The sequence below is a fragment of the Oncorhynchus mykiss genome, chromosome 26 (assembly GCF_013265735.2).
Source record: "Oncorhynchus mykiss isolate Arlee chromosome 26, USDA_OmykA_1.1, whole genome shotgun sequence".
NCBI lineage: Eukaryota > Metazoa > Chordata > Actinopteri > Salmoniformes > Salmonidae > Oncorhynchus > Oncorhynchus mykiss.
In genome coordinates, this window is record NC_048590.1 from 20,018,368 (window position 1) to 20,041,300 (window position 22,933).

The following is a 22,933-nucleotide window of genomic DNA, read 5'->3' on the forward strand; positions in this document are numbered from 1 at the left end:
CCCTCTCTCCACTGGGATTCTCTGCCTCTAAACCTATTACGGGGGCTGTGTCACTAGCTTACTGGTGCTCTTCCATGCCGTCCCTATGAGGGGTGCATTACTTGAGTGGGTTGAGTCACTGACGTGATCATCCTGTCTGGGTTGGCGCCCCCTTGGGTTCGTGCCGCGGGGGAGATCTTCCTGAACTATCGGCCTTGTCTCAGGGTAGTAAGTTGATGGTTTGAAGATATCCCTTAAGTGGTGTGGGGGCTGTGCTTTGGCAAGGTGTGTTGGGTTATATCCTGCCTGTTTGTCCCTGTCCGGGGGTATCGTCGGACGGGGCCATAGTGTCTCCCGACCCTTCCTGTCTCAGCCTCTAGTAATTATGCTGCAATAGCTTATGTGTCGGGGGGCTAGGGTCAGTCTGTTATACCTGGAGTATTTCTCCTGTCTTATCCGGTGTCCTATGTGATTTTAAGTATTCTCTCTCTCTCTCTCTCTCTCTCTCTCTCTCTCTCTCTCTCTCTCTCTCTCTCTCTCTCTCTCTCTCTCTCTCTCTCTCTCTCTCTCTCTCTCTCTCTCTCTCTCTCTCTCTCTCTCTCTCTCTCTCTCTCTCTCTCTCTCAGGAAAGACGAGTATGGAGGAAGGTACAAGTTCATAAACTGCCTATTGATGTTAAACCATTCCCTTACCTGAGCAGCTCGGTGGAAACTGACATTGTCCCACACTATCACATAGGTGGGAATGGGATTCTCATTTAGCTTTTGACCCGGCTGCTCTTGAACCTGCTGCTCAAATAAAATATCTCTTAGATTGGCAATAAATCTTGGAAGGTACTGGGTGTTATATGGCCCGAGTGTAACATGGTGATGTAGAACACCATGGTTGCTGATAGCAGCACAGATTGTGACATTGCCACCTCGTTGACCAGGGACTTCAACAATGGCCGACTGTCCAATCATGTTTCGGCCTCTCCTTCTCCTCTTTGTTAGGTTGAAGCCTGCTTCATCGACAAAGATGAACTCATGGGGTCTGTTCAAGGATTCCAAGCCAAATATTGTCTGTGTAGAAATGCAATATACTGTATGTAGGATTTTGTAAGTTGTACAGAGACAGTGCTATACTGTAGAGTACAATTAGGCTTCTGATTCACATACATTGTATGTACTGAAGAGTAATGTCATGCACATAGTATGTGTTAGTACTGTAGACAATCTGGATTACAGTAAATGTTTCTGAATGTACACTTACTTGCACATACTGAGCTCGCAGTTCTTTCACCCTTGGTGAGTTGCGCTCGAAAGGTACTCTGTGTACTTGTTTCATTCGCATCCTGTTACGATGGAGGACACGGTCAATTGTGGAAATAATCACACTGTCGATTCCCTGGAAGTGTGTGTTGTCTTTTATCACTCGTTCCTGGATTTCTCTGAGTCGTATTGCATTATCTTGAAGGACCATGCCAACTATAACGGCCTCGTGCTCCATAGTGAATATAGCTGTCCTTCCACCTGCATGTGGCAGCCTTGCAATTCTACAAAAAGTAGTTGTGCAGTTACAAAACATATTCATGCAGTACAATACATACAGTGATTATCTTTACAAATGTCTATTGAAACAGCTGCATATAGTGTAGTACAGTACATTTGCAATTACAAAAATACAGTAGTATACTGTACCTGTTCTCTTTTCTGAATGTCCTTACTATGGTGGACACAGAAAATCGGCTCAAATTGAGTTGCACTCTAAGTCCTGCTTCCCTCATTGTCAGTTCATGGACAAGAACGTGGTCTATAACTGTTGCTCGAATTTCATCAGATATTTCCACTTTTTGTCTTCCTCTTCATCCTCCTCTTCCTCTTTCTTGCCCTCCTCTTGTTCCTCATTGCCCACCTCGCATACGCACTCGTCCTTTCACATTGTTTCTTCTATCCATTCTCAGACTTTCTCCATCCCACCTTCAACAACCTGTTTGCTCTCTGAACTGGCTTATATTGGTTGTGTCGCATCATTCGAAACAGGTTAAATAAATTTTTAGCGGTTGTGTTCAATCAATGACATGTGTTCTCTATTTGTATTTGATTGTTGCCACTTGTGTTTACCAATATGGGTGACATGTGCATTAGAGTGCAGAACGTGTTTTGAGAATGAGAATGTGTTTAGAGTTTTGCTGAAAAGTCTAAGCGAGATCTGCAAATTGTGTTCTACCATGTGAAATGGTTTAAGGTATTGACAACAGACTGCATAATTAGCTAAATGAGTCCAGACAACTGAGAACTTTGTTCAGCCAATGGGTTTTAGTGTTTTAGCAATTGAGAAAAACTGTAAACTTCTTAAGGTTAGGGGGCAGTATCCTGAATTTCTGGATGACTGACATGCCCAAAGTAAACTGTCTGCTACTCAGGCCCAGAAAGATATGCATATAATGTGTAGCATTGGATAGAAAAGACTCCGAAGTTTCTAAAACTGGTCAAATAATGTCTGTGAGTATAACAGAACTGATATGGCAGTCGAAAAACCGAGGAAAATCCATGAGGATTTTTTTTTTTGGGGGGGGGGGGGGGGGGGGGGGTTCACAGGCCTTTTCAACGCAAGCCTATGGGTAATCCACTAGATATCAACAGTCTTTATACAGGGTTTCAGGCTTGTTTCTTGAAAAACGAACAAGTAGTTGTAGTTTATCCAAGGAGTTCTCATCAGAAAAGGTAGGCTTTTGGCGTGTGTGAATGAGGGCGCACATTATTTTCCTTTTCTATTGAACACCGTTGTTTCCGTCTGAAATATTATAGTTTATTTACATATTAGGGTACCTGAGGATTGATTAGAAACATTGTTTGACTTGTTTGGCCGAAGTTTGCCGGTATCTTTTTGGATTCCTTTGTATGCACGTTGAAGGAGTGGATTACTGAAATCAATGGCACCAACTAAACAGACATTTTTGGATATAAAGGAGGACTTTATCGAACAAAACAAACATTCATTGTGTCGCTGGGACCCTTTGGATTGCAAACAGTGGAAGAACTTCAAAGGTAAGTGATTAATTTTATCGCTATTTGTGATTTTTGTAAAGCCGGTGTTGGTTGAAAAATTATTTTGATGTGGGGTGCTGTCCTCAGATACAGTGCCTTGCGAAAGTATTCGGCCCCCTTTAACTTTGCGACCTTTTGCCACATTTCAGGCTTCAAACATAAAGATATAAAACTGTATTTTTTTGTGAAGAATCAACAACAAGTGGGACACAATCATGAAGTGGAACGACATTTATTGGATATTTCAAACTTTTTTAACAAATCAAAAACTGAAAAATTGGGCGTGCAAAATTATTCAGCCCCCTTAAGTTAATACTTTGTAGCGCCACCTTTTGCTGCGATTACAGCTGTAAGTCGCTTGGGGTATGTCTCTATCAGTTTTGCACATCGAGAGACTGACATTTTTTCCCATTCCTCCTTGCAAAACAGCTCGAGCTCAGTGAGGTTGGATGGAGAGCATTTGTGAACAGCAGTTTTCAGTTCTTTCCACAGATTCTCGATTGGATTCAGGTCTGGACTTTGACTTGGCCATTCTAACACCTGGATATGTTTATTTTTGAACCATTCCATTGTAGATTTTGTTTTATGTTTTGGATCATTGTCTTGTTGGAAGACAAATCTCCGTCCCAGTCTAAGGTCTTTTGCAGACTCCATCAGGTTTTCTTCCAGAATGGTCCTGTATTTGGCTCCATCCATCTTCCCATCAATTTTAACCATCTTCCCTGTCCCTGCTGAAGAAAAGCAGGCCCAAACCATGATGCTGCCACCACCATGTTTGACAGTGGGGATGGTGTGTTCAGCTGTGTTGCTTTTACGCCAAACATAACGTTTTGCATTGTTGCCAAAAAGTTCCATTTTGGTTTCATCTGACCAGAGCACCTTCTTCCACATGTTTGGTGTGTCTCCCAGGTGGCTTGTGGCAATCTTTAAACGACACTTTTTATGGATATCTTTAAGAAATGGCTTTCTTCTTGCCACACTTCCATAAAGGCCAGATTTGTGCAATATATGACTGATTGTTGTCCTATGGACAGAGTCTCCCACCTCAGCTGTAGATCTCTGTAGTTCATCCAGAGTGATCATGGGCCTCTTGGCTGCATCTCTGATCAGTCTTCTCCTTGTATGAGCTGAAAGTTTAGAGGGACGGCCAGGTCTTGGTAGATTTGCAGTGGTCTGATACTCCTTCCATTTCAATATTATCGCTTGCACAGTGCTCCTTGGGATGTTTAAAGCTTGGGAAATATTTTTGTATCCAAATCCGGCTTTAAACTTCTTCACAACAGTATCTCGGACCTGCCTGGTGTGTTCCTTGTTCTTCATGATGCTCTCTGCGCTTTTAACGGACCTCTGAGACTATCACAGTGCAGGTGCATTTATACGGAGACTTGATTACACACAGGTGGATTGTATTTATCATCATTAGTCATTTAGGTCAACATTGGATCATTCAGAGATCCTCACTGAACTTCTGGAGAGAGTTTGCTGCACTGAAAGTAAAGGGGCTGAATAATTTTGCACGCCCAATTTTTCAGTTTTTGATTTGTTAAAAAAGTTTGAAATATCCAATAAATGTCGTTCCACTTCATGATTGTGTCCCACTTGTTGTTGATTCTTCACAAAAAAATACAGTTTTATATCTTTATGTTTGAAGCCTGAAATGTGGCAAAACGTCGCAAAGTTCAAGGGGGCCGAATACTTTCGCAAGGCACTGTAATTGCATGGTATGCTTTCGCCGTAAAGCCTTTTTGAAATCTGACAATTCAGTTGGATTAAGAAAAAGGGAAGCTTTTATATGATATAAGACACTGTATGTTCATTATTGTTTAATATTACGATTTTGAAATTTCCAACTTCACCGGATGTTGTCGATTTTGATCCCGCTAGCGGGATCCGATCCCTAAGTTACAGAACCAAGACTTCTCCTGAGTTTTATTCATTTTTATGCATTATGTATCAGTGATGTTACACGATTTAGCCAGATGCTCTCTTTCGTTTTTGTTTTTTAGACTTTTGATTGACATTCTGCAATGATGGTGAGTGAAATAAGTGACAGACATGCAAAACTCAAACACATGCGCAAACCAGGACATTGAGCTATGGAGGATTTACTCTAAGGTTCAAACCACACATGGATCCCTAGTCACAATGGACGGTAGCATAATGGCTTTCTGTCTGACTGGCTCCAGTCATGTGTCTAACTTATTAACAGTCGAGAAATGCCTTTGCTCTGCTGTTTTTTTTTATCAGCCCCTTCATCACTACTGAAACATTGAGGGCTTGACTTCATAACATCCGACATTGGGCCCGGAGATCTTCGTTTTCCCTCCCTTATCTTCCTCAGTCTAATGCAAGCTGATAAGACCTTAAATAGTGTGGACGAGATTAAAAGAGAATAATAAAATAAGTGTGTCACTAACAGAATTGCCTCTGCCCCACAAGTTGAGTTTGAATAAGCCTCACTATAAATAAGGCCAATAATATGTTCAAACAGTGAAAAGTATTACAGATAAAGCCCTTGTGACAGAGGGAACTCACTGGCAATACATCAAGGTTAATATGTTGCAGCCAGGAAGATGATAGTTGCCCATTGCATCAGCCATTTGAGCTTGTTATATCTTTAAAATAAGCAATATTTATTCATGCATAATACATATTAAACTGGTGTTAATGAACACACCATTTGGAGGCAAATGCAATGTAATTTACAGTGCCTTGCGAAAGTATTCGGCCCCCTTTAACTTTGCGACCTTTTGCCACATTTCAGGCTTCAAACATAAAGATATAAAACTGTATTTTTTTGTGAAGAATCAACAACAAGTGGGACACAATCATGAAGTGGAACGACATTTATTGGATATTTCAAACTTTTTTAACAAATCAAAAACTGAAAAATTGGGCGTGCAAAATTATTCAGCCCCCTTAAGTTAATACTTTGTAGCGCCACCTTTTGCTGCGATTACAGCTGTAAGTCGCTTGGGGTATGTCTCTATCAGTTTTGCACATCGAGAGACTGACATTTTTTCCCATTCCTCCTTGCAAAACAGCTCGAGCTCAGTGAGGTTGGATGGAGAGCATTTGTGAACAGCAGTTTTCAGTTCTTTCCACAGATTCTCGATTGGATTCAGGTCTGGACTTTGACTTGGCCATTCTAACACCTGGATATGTTTATTTTTGAACCATTCCATTGTAGATTTTGCTTTATGTTTTGGATCATTGTCTTGTTGGAAGACAAATCTCCGTCCCAGTCTAAGGTCTTTTGCAGACTCCATCAGGTTTTCTTCCAGAATGGTCCTGTATTTGGCTCCATCCATCTTCCCATCAATTTTAACCATCTTCCCTGTCCCTGCTGAAGAAAAGCAGGCCCAAACCATGATGCTGCCACCACCATGTTTGACAGTGGGGATGGTGTGTTCAGCTGTGTTGCTTTTACGCCAAACATAACGTTTTGCATTGTTGCCAAAAAGTTCCATTTTGGTTTCATCTGACCAGAGCACCTTCTTCCACATGTTTGGTGTGTCTCCCAGGTGGCTTGTGGCAATCTTTAAACGACACTTTTTATGGATATCTTTAAGAAATGGCTTTCTTCTTGCCACACTTCCATAAAGGCCAGATTTGTGCAATATATGACTGATTGTTGTCCTATGGACAGAGTCTCCCACCTCAGCTGTAGATCTCTGTAGTTCATCCAGAGTGATCATGGGCCTCTTGGCTGCATCTCTGATCAGTCTTCTCCTTGTATGAGCTGAAAGTTTAGAGGGACGGCCAGGTCTTGGTAGATTTGCAGTGGTCTGATACTCCTTCCATTTCAATATTATCGCTTGCACAGTGCTCCTTGGGATGTTTAAAGCTTGGGAAATATTTTTGTATCCAAATCCGGCTTTAAACTTCTTCACAACAGTATCTCGGACCTGCCTGGTGTGTTCCTTGTTCTTCATGATGCTCTCTGCGCTTTTAACGGACCTCTGAGACTATCACAGTGCAGGTGCATTTATACGGTGACTTGATTACACACAGGTGGATTGTATTTATCATCATTAGTCATTTAGGTCAACATTGGATCATTCAGAGATCCTCACTGAACTTCTGGAGAGAGTTTGCTGCACTGAAAGTAAAGGGGCTGAATAATTTTGCACGCCCAATTTTTCAGTTTTTGATTTGTTAAAAAAGTTTGAAATATCCAATAAATGTCGTTCCACTTCATGATTGTGTCCCACTTGTTGTTGATTCTTCACAAAAAAATACAGTTTTATATCTTTATGTTTGAAGCCTGAAATGTGGCAAAACGTCGCAAAGTTCAAGGGGGCCGAATACTTTCGCAAGGCACTGTATTTGCACTAGCATGAATACAAAATCTAATAGCCTTAAATAGATACTTTGAGATTTTGACAATGAATCCCTTAATATACTTCCCCAGTCAGTCAGATTACCTCGTGGAGACCATTTGTATGTCTGTGTGCAGATTGAAGGAAGCTGCTAACTAGTGTTAGCGCAATTGGCTTGCAAACCTACCTCTACCTTCTTCCCTCATACTGGATGTAGAGATCGTATCCATGAGTTCATCTGACTCTAGGGAAGTAGATAAAGGGCTTAATTGCCAAAATCCTGATGTAACCCTTTAATACAGGAACACACTCTTAACCATTTTGTCCCTGTTCAAGGCTATGCATGCCATTAGGAAATGATAACAATGAAATAATATGACTAGTCAGGCTCAAGTGTTTGACCAACAGCATTGTAATAACATTATAGTATCAATTTCAACTGCACATGACCTTGAATGGGCCTCGAAATAGTATATTCATGAGTACTAGTAAGTAATGGTTAAAATGAGACACAAACTAGAAGAGTTTTGTGCTCCATACTGCTTATTCTGATAGATAGACGGATGTGTTGATTATGTCTCCAAGGTCAAACAAAGAGACCAAAAGAGTCTGGTCAAATGACACCTGACATGAGCAGTATAGGCATTCTAATGAATGCCAATCTCTGATAATCTTCCTTGTAATAGACACAAATCACTGATAATATAAACTTTACGTTCACCTTCATTTGCTATGAGTTGCCCACTACAGATAATTGCCTCATATTCTGTTTGAAGAGAATTCATGAGACTGTTGCTGAAGTTGATTTCTCGTTCTGGCATTAGGCAAACAAACAAAGCCGAGGCTAGTTCACTTTTCTTCTCTCCCTGTCATGGTTTCACCTGACATTGGATTGCACTGGGCTAAAATGGCAGGCATTAGATTCTCCCCACCTCTCAAACTTCCGAAAACACCTTTTCACAGTGTGCTGATGGGAGGTGAGAATAATGCCCTATCTAACCAGCACAATATTAAAAGAGCTGACAGACGGAAGACCAAAGGTCTAAATTTAGACTGAAGAGAGAAAGTCTATTTGTTAAGGTCTGGGCAGCAGTGGTGCCAATAGGAAAAATGCCTGATGTTACCTTAGAAACATGTTGAGTATTCGACAGAGAAAGATGATTGAAAGCATTCAAGTGTAGGGGCATGGCTCATTAGAATATTTTGGGGTATGATTTGCTCACAGCTTCTTTTAAAAATTATAGGCCAATCTCAAATTTGTCACCCCTGGTGAAAACACTTGAAATCCTTGTGAGTGAACAGCTAAAAGTGTTTTTATATACTAACTCTACTTTATCAATGTACCAATTGGGCTTCAGGAAGAAGCATAGCACAATTACAGCAGCCATGAAGGTTTTAAATTATATCACTGAAGCCCTTGACAAAAAACAACACTGTGTATCACTTTTTATTGATCTCTCTAAGGCTTTTGATACAGTTAATCATGATATATTGAGGCAGAAATTGTCAAGTGTAGGTATTTTTGATGGGCTCATGTCTGTTAAATTGTCTGTCTGTAATGGTGTGCCCAGGGCTCTGTTCTTGGTCCCCTCTTATTCACTATTTATATAAATAATTAACAAAAATGTGCAAAATTGTTACGTTTTTCTTCTGTTGAAAGAGAGGAGGACCAAAATGCAGCGTGGTTATTTATAAACATCTTTAATAAAGATGAATACGAACAATATACAAAAACAATAAACGTGAAAAACCGAAACAGCCCTATCTGGTGCAACAAACACAGAGACAGGAACAATCACCCACAAAATACCTAAAGAATATGGCTGCCTAAATATGGTTCCCAATCAGAAACAACGATGAACACCTGCCTCTGATTGAGAACCACTCTAGGCAACCATAGACTTACCTAGACTACTTCACTAACCACAATCCCATAACCTACAAAACACCCCTAGACAAAACACACCACATAAATACCCATGTCACACCCTGACCAAAATAATAAAGAAAACACAAAATACTAAGGCCAGGGCGTGACAAAAATGCTCAACTTCACTTTTATGCTGATGATACTGTTATTTATTGTTGTGCCTCGTCTCTTACAAAAGCTTTCCAGAACTTGCAAGCTGCTTTTTATACTGTTCAACATACCTTGTGTCAATTGAAGCTTATCCTCAATACTGACAAAACTAAACTAATGGTGTTTTCCAAAGCAAGAAATAGATCTCTGAACCATTCACCTATTACTACCTGTCAGGGCAATGAGATTGAGACTGTAACCTCATAGAAATATCTTGGAAATTTAATTTCAAAATTAAGCTGAAGTTCGGATTTTATTTTAGGAATAAGGCCTGTTTTACTTTTGAAGCCAGAAGGAGGCTAGTATCAGCTACATTTATGTCTTTACTAGACTATGGGGATATTGAGAACGATCTTGGTATAAACGGAGTCGTTTAACTTCTTGGTGACAGTGGGCAGTATTTTCACGTACAGATGAAATGCATGCCCAAATTCAACTGCATGCTACTCATCCCCAGAAGATAAGATGTGCATATTAATAGTATATTTGGATAGAAAACAGTCAGTTTCTAAAACTGTTTGAATCATATCTGTGAGTATAACATAACTTATTTAGCAGGCGAAACCCCGAGGGGTTTTTGAGGTCACTCTCTTTTCAATTAGTTTTCATTGGAAATCCACATTTCTAAGGGACCTTCTTGCAGTTCTTATCGCTTCCACTGGATGTCAAGAGTGTGTAGAAATTGGTTGAGGTTTTTCCTTTGTGTAATGAAGAAGTACGGCCATTGAACGAGGGTAACTTGAAGTGTACTGTTAGATAGAGGCGCATGACCAGAAAGCATGCTACAGTTTGTTTTCCTCCTGTATTGAACACAGATCATCCCGTCTTCAATTTTATCGATTATTTACGTTAAAAAATACCTAAAGTTGTATTACAAAAGTAGTTTGAAATGTTTTGGCAAAGTTTACAGGTAACTTTTGAGATATTTTGTAGTCACGTTGCGCAAGTTGGAACCAGTTTGGAACCGTTTTTCTGGATCAAACGCGCCAAATAAGTTTACATTTTGGATATATATCGACGGAATTAATCGAACAAAAGGACCATTTGGGATGTTTATGGGACATATTGGAGTGCCAACAAAAGATGCTCGTCAAAGGTAAGGCATGAATTATATTTTTATTTCTGCGTTTTGTGTCGTGCCTGCGGGGTTGAAATATGCTTTTCTTTCTTTGTTTACTATGGTGCTATCCTCAGATAATAGCATTGTTTGCTTTCGCCAAAAAACCTTTTTGAAATCTGACATGTTGGCTGGATTCACAACAAGTGTAGCTTTAATTTGCTATCTTGCACGTGTGATTTCATGAAAGTTAGATTTTTATAGTAATTTATTTGAATTTGGCTAACGTCCCACATATCCCAGAGAGGTTAATAAGTGCTCACAAAACTCCAAAAACCAAAATATACAAAATAAAAAAGTGGGTAGAAAACCCGGCGCACACCAACACATAACTTGCACATAACATACAACCAAACAATCTCCGACAAGGACATGAGGGGAAACAGAGGGTGAAATACACAACATGTAATTGATGGGATTCGAACCAGGTGTGAAGGAAGACAAGACAAAACCAATGGAAAATGGATCAGCAATGGCTAGAAGGTCGGTGATGTCGACCGCCGAACACCACCCGAACAAGGAGAGGGACCGACTTCGGCGGAAGTCGTGACAGATGTGTTTGTGCTCCCAGCTATGAATGCTTCCGCTCAGTGTTTGAGATCAATTGATACCCTTTACCATGGCCCATTGAGATTTATTTTAAACTGCAAAACCCTTACGCACCACTCCACGTTATATACCAGGGTTGGCTGGCCTTCTCTAGTCACTTGTTGGCTCAGTCACTGGTATAATTTATTTACAAAGCCATTTTGGGTTTGCTACCATTTTATTTGGGCATTTTTATTGTTCAGAAATGTGGTGGGTACTCTCTTCATTCGCAGGACTTTATCCTGCTAACTGTTCCAAATGTCCAAACTGAATTTGGTAAAAGGGCTTTTATGTACTATGCGCCATCGGCTTGGAAAGCCTTACAAAATACTTTTAAACTGGAAGAACTTGTCCCGATTGGTGTTTTTAAATCACTGATGAAGGATTTTGAGTCTGATTCCCTGACCAGTCAATGTTTTTAATTAGCTGTTTTATGATTTTGTTATACTCTTGTGAATTCTATGGTTTTTACTGTATTACTTGTAGTTTTTCATGTTGTCTGTCTGTAATTGTGAAATGACTTGGTGCTGCCTATCTTGGCCAGTACTCTCTTGAAAAAGAGATTTCAAATCTCAATGTGCCCTTCCTGGTTAAATACAGGTTAAATAAATAAAGTTCCAGTTTATCTTATCTGTTGTGTTATACCATTAATAATTAAATATGACTATGGAATGTAAATGTGTCTTATGAAAGACTCATGTAGATCTTGTGTCAATTGAGAACTGTTGTGTAAATCAATACTCTCTATTCTTTCCTCAGGGACTTTCAGCTGTTCCAGAGCTAGTTGCAGAGCTAGCAACTTGTCAATCAACACAATTATCAAACTCATTGAATTGTAACAATATAATATGGCGAACCAGAGGAAAGAACCCTGTATGGTTCTTCAAAAGGTTATTTATAGAATCTTTGAGATTGAGAAATGTTTTATAAAACCATTCTCCATGAAGGTCTTATAAAGATTCCTTAAATGGGTTCTATAAAGCACCAAAAAGGGTTGCAACCATAGCAGAACCCTTTTTGGTGTCATATAGAACCTTTTTGAAATGTTCATTTATGGAACATTAGGAAAGGGTTCTTTATAGTACCATAAATGTTTAATTTAGAAACATATGAGCATGGTTCAGCAAAAAAAGAAACGTCCCTTTTTCAGGACCTTGTCTTTCAAAGAGAATTCATAAAAATCCAAATAACTTCACTGATCTTCAGTGTAAAGGGTTTAAACACTGCTTCCCATGCTTGTTCAATGAACCTTAATAAACAATTAATGAACATGCACCTGTGGAATGATCATTAAGACACTAACAGCTTACAGACGGTAGGAAACAGTTATGAAAACTTAGGACACTAAAGAGGCCTTTCTACTGACATCAAAACAAAGATGCCCAGGGTCCCTGCTCATCTTAGGCATGCTGCAAGGAGGCATGAGGACTGCAGATGTGGCCTAAGACAGCACTACAGGGAGACAGGATGGACAGCTGATCGTCCTCACAGTGGCAAACCACGTGTAACAACGCCTGCACAGGATCTATATCTATATCTGAACATCACACCTGCGGGACAGGTACAGGATGGCAACAACAACTGCCCGATTTACACCAGAAATGCACAATCCCTCCATCAGTGCTCAGACTGTCTGCAATAGGCTGAGAGAGGCTGGACTGAGGGCTTGTAGGCCTGTTGTAAGGCAGGTCCTCACCAGACATCACCGGCAACAACGTCGCCTATGGGCACAAACCCACCGTCGCTGGACCAGACAGGACTGGCAAAAAGTGCTCTTCACTGATGAGTCAAGGTTTTGCCTCACCAGTGGTGATAGTCAGATTCACGTTTATTGTCGAAGGAATGAGTGTTACACCGAAGACTGTACTCTGGAGCGGGATCGATTTGGAGGTGGAGGGTCCGTCATGGTCTGGGGCGGTGTGTCACAGCATCATCGGACTGAGCTTGTTGTTATTGCAGGCAATCTCAACACTGTGCGTTACAGGGAAGACATCCTCCTCCCTCATGTGGTACCCTTCCTTCAGGCTCATCCTGACATGACCCTCCAGCATGACAATTCCACCAGCCAAACTGCTCGTTCTGTGCGTGATCTCCTGCAAGACAGGAATGTCAGTGTTCTGCAATGGCCAGCCGAAGAGCCCGGATCTCAATCCCATTGAGCATGTCTAGGACCTGTTGGATCGGAGGGTGAGGGCTAGGGCCATTCCCTACAGAAATGTCAGGGAACTTGCAGGTGCCTTGGAGGAAGAGTGGGGTAACATCTCACAGCAAGAACTGGAAAATCTGGTGCAGACCATGAGGAGGAGGTGCACTGCAGCACTTACTGCAGCTGGTGGCCACACCAGATACTGACTGTTACGTTTGTTTTTGACCCCCCCCCATTTGTTCAGGGACACATTATTCAATTTCTGTTAGTCACATGTCTGTGGAACTTGTTCAGTTTATGTCTCAGTTGCTGAGTTTATATAGCACAAAAAAAATGTTCCGCTATGGTTACAAGTAAAATTATCCCAACTTTGCACTATATAGAAAGAGGCACAGAGCCAGGGTCTCAGCACAGAGGGGTGGACTCGATGGGCCTTTCTGACCAAATCATTCAAAAAAAGGGTAGCTGATAGGTTTCAGTACCAAGGATAGCACACACCGCTCTACAAAGCGCAGTGGTCGTCAGCGCCATGGACAGCAGCACCAAGCAATGATTCATCGAAACCATTAATCACAGCGCATGAAGTGCTTGTTTAGCAGACAGACAGAGAAAGGTCTACATTCAGGTCTACTTTCAATGATAAGGTAGACACAGTGGTCTACAACAACAAAACAGGAACAGCGTAAATCAGGCAGGCAGGCAGTGTCTCACATGCAGGCAGGCAGGCAGGCAGGCAGGCAGGTTGTCAGGCAGGCAGGCAGGCACGCACGCACGCACGCACGCACGCATGCACACACACACACACACACACACACACACACACACACACACACACACACACACACACACACACACGGCCTGCCTGCCTATGGGTGCCAAGAGGTGATAAGCATGAGGCCCTGTATTAACATTCTGACTGCTTTCATCTCAACCAAAATGATATTTCACTCACCAGATTGTCTTTTGCTCAGCCGATGTAGCCATGTTGTAGTTTGATGTAGTCAAGTCCATTTGCTATTTCCATCATCTTGCATTCCATCGAACAATGTGCAAATTAAGGTCCTGTTTTAAACATCATACTCCTCTTCTTCATGTTGACAATCCTGCCAACTACTATGTCTTTGGGTATGTCAATGTCCCACGGAATAGATAGCAATGTTAGGATGGATAGTCTGTCCTCATTCACGCATGCATGCAAATAGGTATTCGCTCGGAACTGGCACTGCTGATGGGGATGATTTTGTAGATTCTATGGAGAATGGTCAGATTTGAATATGCTCGGTGCATGTTATTGGCAATGAGGAATGCTAGGACTGAGTCAGAGTTGAGATCCATGGCTAACTCGGAATATATTGTGCGGAAAGAGAAGAACTCATGCACAATTTCCTCAGGCTTGGAAATGTTTTCTGAGTAGAAATGTGCGAGCTGAAGCATGTTATTCTCTACATCAGGGTGTTCAAAATGCTTTGGATTGAGCACAGAGAACAGTCACGCCGTTTCTATGAAGTCGACAAATCGATTCTCAAACTGCCCCACAAAAACATTGAGTGTGCAATTGTGTACATCAGCTTTAAAAGCACCTTGTGCTTTCTGGAATTGGGTCATCCTCTGTTGTGTCGTTTTGTCGGGCCATCTCTTTAGCAGTGTTCCTCATCTTGTCAAAGGCCTCATCTGTGCCCGTCTGGCTGATCTTAGCCATGCAGTCCGTTAGATCCACTGCAGTGTTTACATTTATTGCATCCTTTTGCGGGTATAGTTAGAAAGCATGTAAACTCAAATGTGCTTATTGTTGAAAGCAGGCCATCAGCTTCAGAGGGCATCTTTGGTGTAGTATGGTTATGGTGCTTTATTTGGCACAGGGCTTCAAAGAGCCCAGGCAGGCTCTATATAACCAAATATGTTAATAACCTAACCCAAGATAGACCATGGCCTGTCGTTTCCAAGGGGAACAAATGAGTCATTGTGGGCAGAACAAGCAAGGAGCGAGATTCTATTAGTGCGTTCTAATATGTATTTGCGTATTTCCGTTAGGGAACGCCTACTCTGTGAAATGTGCACGTGCAATAACTCAGTTCGCCCTTGCACTCCTTCTAAACAACGTACATTTCAGAAACTTTGGTAAAGGGTAAAGTCGAAAAACCGTAGTCCACTCTGTTCATAACAGATTCTAGTTTTGGGAACAGAAAACTGCATTGAGAGCAAATGTTTCATCGATAAGAACATTTTCAGAATCCATCTCACTCCATCATCTCCCACTACTGGCCACTGGACTTCCTCTCACCACCATATTTGGTAGTGAGTGGAAACGCCTTAGCGGGTGCTTCATATTTATACATCCGGTGAAATATCTGTCTCATTGTTCTAGCTGTGGAATAACTGCTTCTGTGGCCTGTTTCCTGTAGGCCCACCTTGTGTCTGACAGGCTCTTCAGCGTGACAACGGGGATTGAATATGCAACCTGATACAGAGTCATGGGATTACGCCCATCCACCACCCGTGTCCACAACACCCTAGCAAAACCCAAGACACTTGACGGTAATAGCGCTCACTGTTGCCCCTAGTGGACGGGTTTTAACTTCAGTCTTGAGTGACCTGACTGTTTAAACCTTGGTAGGCTAGAAGTAAAAAGAAGTTCAGGGCCTCCAGTGTATAAAAAAACAACATTTGCGTTACACAAGAAACACGCGACATCCAGTAGAATTAAATTGAGGTTGTGTGCTACAGCAGTGCACAGTTCGAACAGTTCCTTTTTACTCTAGCTTGCAGTCCCTTTAAGTGTTCAGACATTGTTCTTACCCCATCACAGGCTTGGCCTCTCATAAGATTCACATCGGGACATTCCTCTGAATGTAACTTAGCTAGCTAGACATGACCTGACTTGAGCGACGTCGAGCTCACACAGGGTAGGCTACAAGTCAATCAAATATGACAAACATTCTTTTTTGAAAAAAATGTTCGATGAACAATGAAAGGTCTTGGCTAAAAACAATTTCTTTTCATTTAATTTTAGAATAATTTTCATCTTAATTTTGGTACTGTATGAAGTAGGCTATAAGTAAGATACCCCCCCCCAAAAATGTACTAACAAATGTAACTACATCAAATGTTTTTCTTTTAAAATCTTCACAGACAAGGGTCCCCTTACGAGGCCTATATGTGTATGGGCCCTTGGGTGGTTGCCCTATGCCCCCTAGCTCCGCTTCTGTATCAAACCTTTTGTATTTAGTGTGTATAGAAGCAATATATGCTACAGATGGGCAATGGGTAACCATTGGGAAGAAGAAGGAAGGAGAGAAAGGACTGAGAGAGGTCCCCTATTGCGTTCAAATCCAACAGAATAACCTGCAGCTGGCCTTGTGAAAATAAACCTCCACAAACATTCATCCGCATGAAGCTGAATCCTGGGGAATAGGGAGTATCGCTTAGGCCTTATTGTGTGGGGGATTGAGCCCCAGCTCAAATGTTCACAGAGCCCACACAATGTGAAGGGTTCGGTTATCATCTAAGACATCCGTTAAGTAAAGCTGAGCGAGGGAGGCCTTGTTGGGCCTGGGAGGTTGTTATCCTTTAGATGGGTTTGAAATACACAGGGGGGAGAGCGAGATGGGGAGTTTAACTGGAAGCGCAAAAACTTTTCTCCAGAATCTTTTATTCATCTTTGACCCAGTACAGAGGAGAAAAGGGGGAACTAGACAAAAATATGAGCAAGGGGTCAAGTAGTTTCTCAAAGAACGTCTGCTGCTGTCAATTTTATGGCGTAAAAACTCATTGTTAAAAAATACGTGTGCCCAAGTCCTTATTACCCTTTAACCTTGAAAACAACAATGCAACATCGCTCATCCCCTTAGCTGTTATTAAGCTTCCCCTGATTTTAACAGATAAACAAGCACCAATATAAAAGCGTCTGTTGTTTGTTGACGGGAATTTATCCAATGCCCACTTCACATTTTCCCAGTAATGGAAGGTCATCATCATTATGTCTCAATGTTGTGAGACAACCAAGGGAACAAGCGGGGCTTTTGAAATGGTACATCGAAGAACTTGTCTTCGTTTTTTTGTCTCAAAAAAGGTGCAGGAGCACTGCCACTTTTTCTAAGTGAAAAGATATATAGCAATCGCAACACAAAACACAACCACCAAGGCTTGGTCCTCAGCCAGGCCAACATAGAAATATAATTACCCAGATGACCCACCCTAGTCACACCCCGACCTAACCAACATAGAGAATAAAAAGCTCTCTATGGTCAAGGCGTGACATGTAAACGTTCCGGTGTTCACAATGTGGGCCAAGGTAATCACGAACCTTTGAGCTTTCATCCGCTGTGTAAACCAACGCTCATTGTGATATCATAAACAATCATTTATAAGTTTCAGGGTTAATAAGCACTATCAAAGTCCTGCTGTGACTTTCTAAAAAATAATCTAAAAGGGAGTAGCTTACAAGTATGCTACTTGAGCCCAAAGTATAAAGTTAAGGATAAATATGTTAATAATCAGAATTTTAAAAGGACTGTCTTGTCTTTTTTTTAGCTTGACACAATAAAGGTCTGCAATGTCACTTGCCTCCCATATTAAATAAGCTCTGAGGACATTTTTTTTAGCTGCTATTGTTCCTGGCCCTGTCCTCTGTTTTCTTTCTTGATTGCCTGTGAAAGGATACAGAGATATCCACCACAAGAGTCTGACAATAATTAACCACCATTCACGGCTCTGGCAAAGGATTTCATATGATGAAAACATCATGAATTAGACAGAGACTGCAGCCTTGCGGCTCTTGTAATCTTCTGCGATTGTGTCTGTTAATGTAATTGCAATTTTGAGCAGGACAGACCGTCCCCAAACCAAAGTGCCCCGCACGCCCATACTGTCGCGTCGCTTTGGTGACGGAGTATCTTTGACTGCTCGTTCATGCTGCCATCCCGGAGGAGAGAGAATCAGTCTCCTGTTATTTTGTTCTACTCCCCCACCATCTGGAATGTGAATAGTCAGACCCACCTGGACTGGGAAGTGACAGAAGTCCTCAGTGGAAAGTGTGGTTGATGAAAAAACACGGAGAGAGGAAAAGAGAGAAAAAAGAACACAGAGGGGAATTGAGATTGGGAAAAAGAGAGAAATATGAAGGCAGATGCTGCATCCAACCAGGTTCCCTGGCTTGTGGATGCCCCCACTCTCTCATTCTCTCTCACAGTGACAGGCGCAATTTGAACTCTCAGAAATAACATTCGAACACTGACTCAAAATGTTAGACCAAGTACAGGGTGGCCTGTCTCTATGTTTAACCCTACACATGCCAATTCAATCTGTTTACACCGTGAAAGCGGCCAGAGGTCTCTCCCTCTCGGCCAGACTCTTAACAAACTTAACACTTCACTTTTTGATATTTTCTGAGCACCCGATTCATATGGCTAAAACCTCAATTCACCCACCTGGATATCATCCTGTAAGAGGCTTAGGAATCGTGTTATAACCTCTCTCAGCCAAAATAAAGAGGAGGATTAGCTAAATAGAGGTGACTTGGACTCTGTGCATGTTTGGATTTATTCTAAAAAGTTCAAAAGTTCAGCAAGATGTTTTAGAGCCAGGAGTTTTCAGTGCTGCAGGGGGTTTAGGCTGGATCTGCTCCAACGTCACTGGCACTAACTACCTGTCGCCTTCAAATGTGCCTGGCCAGTTTTTTCATTCACACCCATGCAAACGCCCAGTTGGGATTATCAGAACCCGTGTACAAATGGTAATGATTACTTTGGGATTGAGGAACAACAAACCCAGACAGACATCACAAATGAATGTTCAATTACAACAACACTTTTAAGCTGTGGGCTTCGCAGTGCACTTGGGAGTAAAAAGGCATTCAAATCTACTAGAGAACATTATCATGAAATGCATTTGTGGTGTGTACTCTGCATCATAAGAAACACTTAGGGCATTTTCATACTCTTTTTAATCCCGGGGCGAACCGTCTCACATTTTCCCATTGGCATGTTCATCGTGGGGAAAGGTTTTCAACTCCCAGTTGACTCACCCTATTAAGGAACAGGGTTGGAATGTTTTCTCACTGTGTTGAATTGGGAGCTGCAGGATGAGGTATAAAACAAGCAACTAAGTAAATTGTAACAACTATTGATATAACAATGTGCTTCCATCAGTAAACCAACAAATGTACCACATATCAATACGTGTTTTACTTTATTTGAACTAAGGTGTCAGATACCTCTTTCTGTATGATGATGTGGAGCAATAGATTTTTGAGTTGAAATAACAAAGTTAGAATTGTGATGAGGTTATTATTTATTTTTTTACTCAAAAGAAACACTGCACAAATAGCTGAAAAGTAGAAGTGTATTTAAAAAGGAATGTTGGAGGAACATCTTTAGTTCTTGCAATTTGCGAACCGAAATAGAATGTTAGTGGAATGTTAATCCATAAATCTGGAGAAAATAACTACTATTACTTCAATCATTCAAATACTGAGCTATATTGTATGCTAAAAAATATTAAATTATACTATTTTATACTAATAATATAATTCATGGTGTCAATTACTATTCATTCAGGATAACCCATAATCACGGTAACATTAATATTCATGTAGAAGTGTTTACAAACATATTATATTCTTATTTACAATAAAAGTGACTGCAAAATGACACAATACATTATTTACCATTCATTTCTATTTGGCACAAAATCATCTAAAGCACAACGAAAACAAACTGCAAATGCATTCTACAAGTATGTAGCCATAATCTTGATGTAGTCATTGCGTGCTAGGAATATGGGACCAAATACTATGTTTTGAATCTTTAGGGGGCGTCAATCATTTTCCCGTACCTTTTTGAGAAATGATTTTCACATGTTCTCTTTCTCTGAGCAATTGTATAAGTGTGAAATAATATATCTCTATACATTTTTTTTTAGCACACAATATAGCTCAGTATTTGAATGACTTATTTTATACAGTCATTATTGCACATCTTTATCAAGGGTGTCTATACTGTTGTATCACACTGTACATTTTTTTGTCTTAGGGAAGCAGAGGGAAGCGAGGCCTCAAAGGAAATTAATTCCCATAACCAGTAAGAAGGTCCAGCATAATCCTCACTCACCTGCCGATATGGTGGCACAGTGACAGTATCATGCAGCAGACGCATTACTGAGCCAACCCTGGAAAATTGGGTCAATGGCAAGTCTATAGCGCTCGAGAGGCAATGAGATTCAGGAGGAAGATGTGAGTGAGCTTTCCTCTCGTCTGGCCTTTTCAATCTCCCCTCTAGCCTCTCTGGTGGACAGGGCTAGGACGGTTTAGTGCGGCTTGAATGAAGATGTAAGCTTATTGATTCATCTAACCACATTACTCTCTCTTCCACTTCAGGATTTATGAGATACAGCTTCAGCTGGGGTAAAATAGCAGCCAAAGATACATCTCGGTGAATGTTATGGTATTGTGACCAGGGCAGGAGATTACTGTGTTGGCTCAATATGTTGCTTTATGGTTCTTAAATTCTTGGTACAGTATTGTGACAAAGTGTGGTGTTTCACCTGAGGTAAACAGTAAGCGCCATGACATCATTGTCTTAACAGTTTTGATCAGGTTTCAGATGGCTAAAGGCTATGTGGTAAAATGATTGGTCTTATCCAGTTTGTGCAGAATCTTGTTGGAAAAAACGTATTTAAATTCACTTTACCCCCTAAAAAGGAGATTTCCATTTTTTAAAAAGTGCCTTGCTTGTCATTCTCAGTATTAGTGTCTGCCAATCTGCCCATAGCTAAAGACCATAGGAAACCTGGTAGTTGCCATACATACGATAAATGGTAGTAGTCTAAATGGAATATAATCTGTACTTCCTTTGAGTGAGCTTTTGAATAGCATCTGTGGCTAAAAAGGTGTTTGATTTAAGCACACATGCAGTAACTGTCGGTTAGATGGATTTTTGCCACTTTCCCAAAGTCCTATGCCAAATCTATAAGCTTGACTATGGCTATGCCTCTAAGAACAAATTCCCTTCATCTGAATATTTCAGGAAATGAGCGAGGTAAGACTGAACAATTTGTCTAATGGGCTTTGTTTATAATTAATCTCATCAAGCTGCACCAAGAGGTAATGTGGCTTTGAAATCTTTTTATAATCAACGCTGAATATCCCCAGCTTTAAATAAACATCAGATTTTGATAACGGAGGTTGCTGATAAGACTCTCAACAGCCCTTCAATCGCTCAGAGGGATTGAACCATACCTCAGCGTGATACACCGTGGGATCTGCTGACTTTGTTATGAGCTGGATGCTGACTTGTAATAATAAGAACTGAAAGGAGTGTGGCTGCCTAACTGCCGTTTCTAGCAGTCGACATCATTGTGTGTCTGTGTCTGTGTCTGTCTGTGTGTGGACTAGTGTGTGTGCGTGTGTGTGCGCGCGCCTGCATGTGTGTGTGATATGAGATTGTGATTGCACAGGCTGTTGTCCAGGGCAGACACTCGTCATCCTCCAGGTCTGTCTGAGGGATTGGATTGTTGGCCCACTCCACCCTGCCACTGCATTGATAACATCCAGTAATCAAAAAAAGCACTATTGACTCAGCCGATATTGCCAGTCATTCACATTGGCAGAAGTCACTGGCCACCCTCTCTGGCCACCTGGGTGTGGTAATGGGTGATAAAAGAGAAAAAGGATTGTTAAATGCATACTCCTCTGAAAGCCTTTTTATTCCGTTTTGACAAATGTCTATCGGAATCCCCTCAACAACCGCTGCACCACTGGAAAAGCGGAGAGCTTTAAGATCACTTCTGCTCAATTATAAAAATGGAGCCCACTGTTAAACCATTAATCAGTGGGAGAGTGGCATGAGACGTCAGCTAGACAGTGGACACTAGTAAGGGGAGAGCTGACAGGATGGGGGGGGGGCGTCTTCTCACAGAGGCCAGCAGGGGGCACTGTGACTCCTGACAGTGCCATGGTGATGAAGGGGGCTTATCGAAATTCAGAGTGCTTGTGTATATGTACATGTTTGGTATTCCGCTTGTGCTCCTCCCGTTGATGTCTCTTCGCTCCATTCAATCCCTGCTGCTTCTCTGGGATGTGAAGTAAAGCCCCACTGGCACACCACTCATTTCAATGTGGAGTATTGGGTAATATTTGGTTGATACGTTGATCAATGACGTCACAACGCAATTTTCACCCACTCAAAAAGACAGCCAAAAGTTTGTTGAATCCACAGTGTCATCACAATGCATTCAACCATCTAAAAGCACAACCAAATTTTCTATGGAAACTCAATGACCTGATTTTTGGTTTGGTTGTCACCTAAATGTGTTATCCTTGCACTTTTAACAATTTCAAAAGCAGAACAAAGACAAAATGGGAATACAACAGCTTAATGTGTTATCACTGTGAATCATCTAATAGCACAACCAAATGACCTGGACTGCAGTTGAGATTACATTCAAATAGAGTCAAGTACAAGATTATTCAAGCATTTGCGAAGATTTCCACAGGCCTGCAACCTTTGCATGCTATCTTGAACATGCACACTTTATATGATGACACAAGACATCTATTGTTCCAGTAACCTCAGAATGTGGCCATGATGTGTTAGACATTTTAAGGTTGAATCTAAACTGTTGACATTCGTTTGTAAGATAGCCTGAACTGTTTGTTATTTGCTGTATTACAAAGGT